Below are 10,504 nucleotides of genomic sequence, written 5' to 3'. Positions count from 1 at the left end.
GTTAAAGGGTTCGTTCCTGGGTGTAGCCTATTTGGTATTTTTGATACCTAGTTTTATACATTATGTTAAATTCTTTTCTGGCACTGAAATGGTTAATTATTAACCGCTTCATTTCTGCTCCATTTCATGTTACCGCTTCCACAAATTGTGTTTTACCCACCTAGGGCAGATTGCAACTGATTTCTTTTAGGTCTATATATTGTATAGGTGCCCTATACCTTTCTACCCCGATCTGTTTGTGGGTACCTCCATTTAAGCCAGGTGGGGGGTAATTGTTTCCAACCAATCTTGGTTCCCATATTTGGATTCCTACTGTTTGCCCCAATGTCCTTGGTCGCCCCTCTTCTACTCCCTTTTGCCACTTGCTCTTACTGCCCCTGCCAACACCTCCTAACACCCCTTTTTGCCCCTTCCAAACACCTTTCCCACTGTTCTTTTTTTTCTTTATGTTTTTTTATAGCATTTTTTATGTGTTTGTATCGTAAATAGTACATTTTATCTGTTTCACGATGGCGACTCCATAAGTGGAATAACATTACACTCATTGGACCCCAAAATGACAAAAAAAAAACTGTATTTTGCCCCAAACTCCACAGCCTGTTTATAACAAAAAAGGTAGACGAGGCTGCGTCCTGCCAGCCCCAGGGCTGATATACACATTAATGTATGGACAATTAAGTCAGCGTTTCTGATCTGCTAATTAAATGCATGAAATAATTTTAAAACCCACAGCGTTCCCCATTAATGATTTATAGAAAGAGGAAGCCGATCACTTTAATGTTTCTCCTAAGAAACATTACCGGATGATCTTTTTATCCAACGGGGATTATTCCCTTACCAGCCACGCAGACACCTTAAAAGTGGACAAATTGAGTGTGTTAAAGGATTAATCCCTCCAGCCTTTCATCTGCTGGCCACCCCGTGCAGTTTGGTTTTATAAACACCTTCATTGCCTTCGTTTTTACTATACGGGGTTAACTTACAGAAAAAAAATGATCCATTCTTTGTAAGAAACCTAAATATATAGGGTAACGGTTACTATAGGGTAAGTAAGTTTCATTATTTCGACTGCAGAAAATGTGCAGTTTTTAAAAAAAATCTAACTTTTCTTCCAAGAGGAGGGCATTAAATTAGCTTATGAGTAAGCAGCAGCACGGCGCGAAACGCGTTAGGCTTTATTCAGCTTGTATCCTCATTGTTCGTTTGTTCCTGCTTATTACTTATCTGAAGCAAAGAAAGTGCTGAGTTTTCCACTTTTTTTTTATTGGAGACGGTAAATACCTAAAAATCTGATTAACGCAGATGAGAATGTCCGCTGTTATATATAATAGATATATAATCATTATATAAAGTATATTATTATATATGCGTATTATTATTAATTTCTATTAATTTCTAGTATTTATTATAATAGGATTTAGCATTAGGTGGGTGTTCTATGGCTGAGTGCTTCCAGTTCCCCTGTTCCGTCTCTGCGCATGTAGGTAAGCTCAGGATCGCATGGAAACTTCACCGCATTTCCTGCGAAACTAAAACAGACAAGCCATTCACCTTACGAAGCTCGTTAGTCTAACGTCTGTTTGCTCGACTGTTGTCTCTCCCGTTCCATGTAATTTCTATGTAATTAGAAGCTGTTCTATGAGTGGGGTGGCAGCCGGACAAACGACGAGGATGGGATAAATCCGTCATGTAGACTTTCTCTGTCTCTTGTCTGCAGAATTGGAATCGTCAATATAGACTCGGTGTCTCTAGAATATACATTTTTTGTTTTTATATAGCTGAAACCTCACCAAAAACTTTGGTGCAGGTCTCAAAGAGCTCTCATGGTCGTATTATCTTACAAATCCGTCTTTTGGTATTGTATACTCCAGTTTTCTGATTTTGGTTGAAGACTCTGCGTTATTAGATTCTCTGGTTTGATAGACTTTTTCATTAGAACAGTTGAACATTCTGTTTGGTTAGATACTCTAGTTGGTTTGATACTCTTGTTAGATACTCTAGTAGGTTGGATACTCTTGTTAGATACTCTAGTTGGTTGGATACTCTTGTTAGATACTCTAGTAGGTTGGATACTCTTGTTGGATACTCCTGTTAGATACTCTAGTAGGTTGGATACTCTTGTTAGATACTCTAGTTGGTTGGATACTCTTGTTAGATACTCTAGTAGGTTGGATACTCTTGTTGGATACTCCTGTTAGATACTCTAGTAGGTTGGATACTCTGGTTGGATACTCCTGTTAGATACTCTAGTTGGTTGGATACTCTGGTAACATACTCTATTTGGTTAGATAATCTAGTTGGATACTCTGGTTAGATACTCTAGTGGGTTGGATACTCTGGTTAGGTAATCTAGTTGCATACTCTGTTTGATTAGATACTCTAGTTGGTTGGATCGTCTGGTTGGATAATCTGGTTAGTAAATCTAGTTGGATTATCTGTTTGGGTGGATACTCTGGTTAGATAATCTAGCTGTATACTCTGTTTGGTTAGACACTCTAGTTGGTTAGATACTCGGGGTGAATACTCTGTTTGGTTAGATACTCCAGTAGGTTGGATGCTCTGGTTGGATCCTCTGGTTAGGTAATCTAGTTGCATACTCTGTTTGGTTAGATACTCTAGTTGGTTAGATCCTCTGGTTACATAATCTAGTTGGATACTCTGGTTAGATACTCTAGTAGGTTGGACACTCGGGGTGGATACTCTGTTTGGTTAGATACCATGTTTTCATTCCCAATACATAGCAGAGAGTGTGTCGGAACGCAGGCTCTCTCGGGTTAGTATTGTTTAGTCCTTAACTGTGTTTTGCATCGAATTATACAAATTATACGGTGCACTCCCTAAATTGTTGGTTTTAAAGTATTTTTAGAGTGAGTAGAAGATCCCGGTACTTTCTCCTTATAATCCTCTTAGTCCGGTTGGTTGATGACTGTTTCCATCCCAGCCCCCAAGTTGATCATGACGTTGTTGCCGATGTGATTGATATTATCTGCATTGCTACATTTTATAACATTATCGTTTGTGTGGCTTATAAGTGTCCTTTGTCAATGTCTTTGGACATTGATTTGGAGAAAGTCCTTTAAAACCGAGCAGGCAAAGCTTGTCTTGGGGGATCGAATGAACGTTCAAACATATTAAGCAAAGATATTAAGCATCTTACAAAGGTTCCTTTTCTTTTAACAATTGCTGAATAAATAAATGTTTCAAAAAGAGGATTTTAATGTTGAATTTCCAAAATATTCTCAATGGGCAGAATGAAAGATTTGTGTTTAATTAACCCCTTTTCTGCCAACATAGAGAAAAATGTACTCTGTTGTAAATTGGAATCCAATTATTTACATCAATGATATATATGATTAAAGGTATATTGATCAATGGGCCCCTTTCTTCCTAAAATACAGAGCTGAAGGCATAGGTAGCACCAACAGAAAAGAGGATACAGAGGATGTAAAGAGCTCAAAATCACTTGTATGTATATAAATATATCCATTTATATCTATTTATCATTATTTTGGTGTACTATTAAAACATAGTACTTTAAAAAAAAAAATATATATATATATATATATATATATATATATATATATATATATATATCTGCCAGTTTATAACATATAGCTGTCAGCAAGTCCTGGCTGTCTATCTGTTGACTCTCTCGCTTCAGTGTGAGAATTAACAGCGCTCCAGCCAAAAATCTCTTTGTCCTGTTGTGAATATACAGCGTTCCCCGCTAATTTCAAGGGAAACTCTGCACCAACACGGGGGGGGGCAGATAGAGTTGTTAAATGAGTGTGATTTTTGACAATGTCATGCTTGCTCTGTTGGAATTGCAAGCATTCAGCTTTTGGAAAAAGGATCATTTCCTTGCGGAATCGCTTTTTGAGACTCTACGTTGGGGGGGCTTCGTACTCTTGCAGGGTGTAAGCTGTATAAAGGAATATAGACTATGAAGCGCTTTATATAGTCTGTAAACACCATCATCCTCCTTCCCTTCCTGAAAACATTATGCTTACTCAGTGCAGACATCTGCTCATTTTGGGGGAATGTTTTTTTATAACTGTACTGAAGGTTTTTTTTCCATATTTTACAACAGATTATGGAAGAGAAAAACAATTGATGTTCATTTGTGATGAATGAATGCAAGTCGAGTGTAAATTAAAAAAGGAGAGTGTATCAGGGAGAAAGTAAATAGAAGGAAGGAATGAAGGAAGGAAGAGAGAAAAGGAAGGAATGGAGAGAATGATTAGACATTTGAGAGTAAAGAAGACATGAATGAGATAGGAAGGAAGGAAGGAAGGAAGGAAGGAAGGAGGAAGGGAAGGAAAGCAAAGAACGAAGAAAACGAAAGAATGAAGGGGCAAGGAAAGAATGAAAGAAAGAGAAAAAGAAAGAAAGGTTAAGAAGGAACAAATATGAGATAAGGATTAAAGTAAAGAAGAGAGTAAAGAATGTATAAAAGAGAAAAGAAGGAAGGGAGGAAGGAAGAAAGAGAGTAAGGGGTGTATAAAGTAGAGAGGAAGGGAGAATAGAAGGTAGGAGGGAGGAAAGAAATGAAGGAAAAATAAAAGATGGTAGAAGGAAGAAAGAGGGAGGAATGAAGAAGGAAAAGATGGAGTAAAGGACAGTGGAAGAAAGAAAAGGGAGGTTAAAAAAGGAGGCATAGAGTAAGAGATGGAGAAAAAAAAGTAAGGAATGAAGGAAAATATAGAGTGATGGTGGAAGGAGAAAGAAGAAAGGAAGGGAGGAAAGAGATAAAAGAATAGTATGAGCGCCAACTAGGGTGAAAGTGAATATAAGAAGAAAGAGGGAGGAGATCAGGCTGCAGTCAGGGGTTCAGTAACTTTGTGAATGGCAGCCCTATAGAGTCTGAAGCTTTTATTTAATAAACAGTTTTCTGAAACTCAGTAAGGAGAATTAACCCACGGCTGCGAATGGTTTATCCATTGGACAGGGTCTGAAACCTGCCCCCCCCCCCTCCTAAAACCGTGTTAAAGCAGAGTATAGTTGGATTTGTGACATCATAAATATGTTCTTTATTATTATTTATTGTTTTATATGGCGCCGTCATATTCCGCAGTACTGTACAATGGGTTTATAAATAAAATTTGTGCACGGAGTAAGGTGTCTGTAAAATTGTGTTTTAAGCTGCCAAGAAATGTGATTTTTCCAATGGGGAGGGTAAATGAGATAAATGGTGTCAATACAACCATTTTAAATTGTTTAAGGGTGGTGTTTAGGGCATTGTCCATCTGTTTGTTGGTCTATTATTGTACCACAATATTGCAACATGACATTTTTGCTTTACCAAGATGGTTGGTAGAGGGTAATACAGTGGAGGAATTTAAACATGCATGGGTTCGGCATATGGCTCCTGAATCTAAGACGAGACCAACGACTGATTAAGGTTTGAGTCTTTTCAGCAGGAGAAACGGGCTGACTAGACGGGGGCCGAATGGGGCCGATCCCAATAGGCTACCTTTTTATATGATTTACAGGAAATACCATTATTTACTGTCATTTGAGGAATAAATTATAAAATGATTTCCTAAGCCGTGACCCCCGTCCGGATGGCTGACCATCGCCGCACTCCTTTTTCGCACATCCCATACCGTATAGAGGCCGATCCGCTGACTGTGCCAAGTTGGACCCACGTCAAAACGCTAAACAAATTAATAGTCTAATGGTTCAGCTTACTTTGCAGCATAGCTATTATCTGTCTGGATCTTGCTACCTTTAAACACAAAGTCAGTTCACTTCAAACAAAATATTTGGAGCGCTTATCTGATTTTAAATTCTTTGAGGGTGATGGATAAGCGGAGCAGCCTCCCATCAGAAGTGGTAGAGGCTAATACAGGGAGGGGGGATTTAAGCACGCATGGAATAGGCATACGGCTCCTGACTCTAAGACGAGACACGTAGGCCATAGGGTCTAATTTGAGATCTACTAATTGCGGGACGGGGTTTTTTTTTTATAACTAGGACAATCTGTCACTCGATAAACTGACTTCCCCTCCTCCGTCCGTGGGCTCCACGGGAATGAAAAGCGCAATTTGTAGGGAGAGTTTGTGCGATTGTAACATGTCGGATTAAGGGCTGCCGAGAGATTTATCGGAGGGAAAAAAATAGAATAAAGTACAGAAAATGCAGAAAAACAGAATTAAATAAATGACAGACAAGAAAATACCCTTTTTTTTACTTTGAGCTTTTCATGCTCAGATCTCAAAGATTTTCTCAAATACATTACTGGATTTCATTTTTTTTTCTTCCTTTTTTCCCCTAAATTCAGGGCTTTATGGATCAGAATGGATATGGGGGTCTCCATGCGATCCATACAAAGATTTCCTTTTTTTAAAGTAAATGAATCCGTTCTTTGCTGATCTTGCTTTAAATTCTAGAACCTTAAAGGGACAGTGTACTCTTTTCTATGCAATAAAGCAAATTCAAATTTACTGTCTGCTAAAAAAGCCCCAAAATGCTCTTATTCTGAGGTTCTGATTTTAAGGTTAGAATAAATAACCTCAATTTTTCTGAAAAAAATGCTGACTGTTCCTTTTAAAGAGTAACAATTTTTAAAAAAAATTGTATTTATTTTTCTGCTATTTTTTTTTAATTGCAACTTTAAAAGAGTTAAAATTAAGGTAAGATTTCTATTCAATTTTTTTTGCCAAAAAAAAATGTTGACTGTTCCTTTAAAAAAGTATTTTTTTTTAACCATGTATTAACCCTTTAGATGTCAAAGAGCCAGTCATGAACTCTGGATTAAGTTACTGTACCCATAAGCATTAATCTAATTTAACCAATTTCTGCAGAAATGTTAAATAATAAACCACAAATTTATCGGAAAAAATGTAGCAATATGGAAATTTCTGGGTTGCTTATGGTCTTAATTATAAAGGAATTTAGGCGTCGTTGGGTTAAAGTTGCTGCTTTCAAAAGTTAGCGGACGGGAGATGTATTTAATACTAGCAAAGTGAGTTTTTATAAATCGCCGAGTCGCCTCTTATCTTTGCGATTTTGTTTGTGACCTTCAGCCTCAAGGACCTGCAAACGGCGGAACAGAAAGCATTAGCCGAGTAAGTACTCAGCTGCGAGCAGTAAGTGGTGCTTGTTCTGCGGAGAATGCCAGGCACGCGTACCATAAACCGTATCGCCCGCACCGGCTTCCCAGTGATTCCCTGATGCTTCCAGCTGGGTGATCGCAGAATGTACATTACCAACCGAACACAGAACGCAGCCTCCGCTGATAACGCTTTACTGACATTACTGGTAACGGCACCGGCCGAGCGCATCACAGAGTATCACAAGAAACCATCGCTTTCCCAAATATATTGGCCATAGAAACCTTAATCAGTCGTTGGTCTCGTCTTAGATTCAGGAGCCGTATGTCTATCCCATGCATGTTTAATCCCCTCGCTGTATTACCCTCTACCACTTCTGCTGGGAGGCTGGCACACTTATCTACCACCCTCTCTGTAAATTAGAACGGCGGCTCTTAAACCATCATCGCAAATTTTCACATTAAATGATTACTGGGTCATCCTCCGGCTGTCTTTGCGTAAAACAGGAAGTGTACTTGAGTACACTTCCTGCTCATGCTCAGTAGCGCTCCTGTTGATGTCAGGGGTCAATTAAATAAATGGGAGCAGCAGTTTAAAGAATGTACATATTTGAATTTGGGGACCAGACTGTCTCTGTATTAACCCTATTGCAGTAGAGAGGCCAAACACTAGCATTTCCCAGGTACATGAATGAGTTAATTTAATGTATATGTTCAATATTCAGGTTCTCTGTAGGAGAAGCTGTTTAAGAGCCGACAATACATCAGATGGGAATTTCTTTTTCTTTTGTTTAACCAAATTTCTCTTAGTATTGGTAAAACAGCTTTGAAGCTGACAAATGTTAAGTGTGAATGAGGGCAGAATAAACATGAAATGAGAGGAATGAGCACAGTACAAACGGAACAGATGTACAGAATGTACGCGGGACCGTGTGAGTTTTACAGAATTACTTTGTGAAACTGCAGAGAACCCTGGAGAGTCAGACCGTACGGCACAAACTTTACAAATAACGGTGCTTTTTAGGTTTTTTCCTGTTTCTTCTAATATATATATATATATAATTCTTGCCAGTAGTCATGTGACAAGAAGATCGGTATGTTGCTGTAGCATCAGCATGTGCCTTTTCTGTCACAGAGCATTCCACCTGCAACAGGTGTTGGCAAACCCAAGAATATAGAAACATAGAACCTGCTGGCGGATGGGCCCCATTCGGCCCCCTGTCTAGTCGCCCGTTTCTCCTGCTGTAAAGACTCAAACCTTAATCAGTAGTCGGTCTCGTCTTAGATTCGGGAGCCATATGCCTATCCAATGCATGTTTAAATCCCCTCCCTGTATTACCCTCTACCACCTCTGCTTGAATGCTGTTTCACTTATCTATGACTATGACAGTCAGGACTGATGGCTGCTATGTAATAAATGTATCTCCGTTCCTCATACAAATAAGATTAGAGAACATGTTTATACATTATCAGGGTTCCTTCAGCGACAGACTCTCGAGATGTTATGTTGCTAGATGTGTTTTCCAGTAGGTATTGGGCTCCATAGTCTGTATATCATAGACTCATCACTTCTGTTAGAAATAGGCACCAAATAATTTTCCCTCGAGATTCTAGAGCTAAGCTTTTAGCAACACGAAGGCCCAGCTTGAGAGACAACCTTATACATATACGTAATACATAATCTTCTACTTTCATGTCTAAAGCCATCTTGTGCTTACATCAAACATGCCCTGGTAACTCCGTGTTTCGGTCCACACATAAGCCCAGATAATGGTCACCCGTGTTGGTGCTGAGACGTGTCTCCACCCAACCCTCCTAAAAAAAAACAAATGGAATGGGTCTTTATTAGTGAGACAATGGAACTTTTATTTATTGAGATGATACAAACGCCAGTTATAAGTTCATTATAGATTTATGCTCGGCGCCAAGAATGACACCATATCTGCAGTAGGACTTCATACGAACCCTTGGATTTTACATTATTTTCATCAGAATTTTCACTTTTTTCATGTTTTCCTGGATTTAGACAGACAGAAGGCTCCATACTTAATCCCTTTATTCACAGAAGACTCCTTGACACGAGTACAAATTGAATGATTGTCCTTCTGGAAACTAAGGGTGGATGGTCCAGCTTGGTGACAACCCCTTTCAGATATTAGAGCGGAAGCTCCTGTAGATTCCAAAAGGAATTTATTTACATTTTATTTACATAAATAAGTATAATGTATCTCCCAGATCTGAAAGGTATGGAGCTTCACGAAGACGAAGGAAGAAGGAATGGTTTGTATTTGGGTCATGATTACAGAACTGGACCAAATTATCCATGTCTTAGACACATGGACACATTGATTATTTTTTTTTATAAATATGATACATTTGTTTCATTGATGTAGCGCGTAATGTAGAGACTTTTAAAGTATTCCTTTATGACCTCAGAACTTCACAGCAGAGATAAATATTTCATATGCCATGGGATTCTTATTGCATGACAGGGTAATGTCGATAGTAAGAGAATAGGAACGATTCATAAAACTCCATGTTGTTACTGAGATGAAACACCGTAACTCATACACAGCATCATCTTCAAAATGACTAGGAATAACCAGCACATAACTTTACTCAAAGGGTGGTAGGTAAGCGGAACAGCCTCACAGCAGAAGTGGTAGAGGGTAATACAGTGGGGGGGGGGGATTTAAACATGCATGGGATAGGCATATTACATATATTACATATTGTTGCAAAGGTAATAAATAAATGAACTATTGTGTCAAACAAGCCACATTGTAGACAGACAGAAGGCCATCCAGACACACAGACACCAAACACACTAGGGTTATAATATACGTCATCCAATTTTCCTGCTCAGTTTTTTTCTCTTCTGCTCAAATCTTCTCTTCTTATGTATCCAAGATTACAATTAGACACTATTGTTATGCGATTCGTCTTCCAGGTAATGAGAAGCACAGAATCTGCCGGCAGATCGGCCCCATCCGGCCCCCGTCTAGTCGCCGTTTCTCCTGCTGTAAAGACTCAAACCTTAATCAGTCATTGGTCTCGTCTTAGATTCAGGAGCCGTATGTCTATCCCATGCATGTTTAATACCCTCACTGTATTACCCTCTACCACTTCTGCTGGGAGGCTGTTCTGCTCATCTACCACCCTCTCAGTAATGCAAAACAGACTTTGTGCATTTATATACAATCAAACCCAATGATGACACAGAGACAGTCTCCACCGATGTAAGCCTCCCTTCTCTACTGTTTCTGTATATCAGATTGTTGTTTCGCTGGCACAATGTATAGATCAAATTTTACAGCTCTTTAAAGAGCACTTTTTTTTACCTATACTGGGGACTTTACAGCGATCTGTATCCCCCGAAACGTCTCCTCTGCCGCAGTGCGCGGACGTTCCATCTCCTAACGAGAAAGCTATCGAACCCCTACTATTGAT

This window comes from Sceloporus occidentalis, unplaced genomic scaffold (genome assembly GCF_023333645.1).
Source record: "Sceloporus occidentalis isolate IW3139 unplaced genomic scaffold, rSceOcc1.0.p SCAF_238, whole genome shotgun sequence".
In the NCBI taxonomy this organism is placed as follows: Eukaryota; Metazoa; Chordata; class Lepidosauria; order Squamata; family Phrynosomatidae; genus Sceloporus; species Sceloporus occidentalis.
This window is presented reverse-complemented; position numbering follows the sequence as displayed.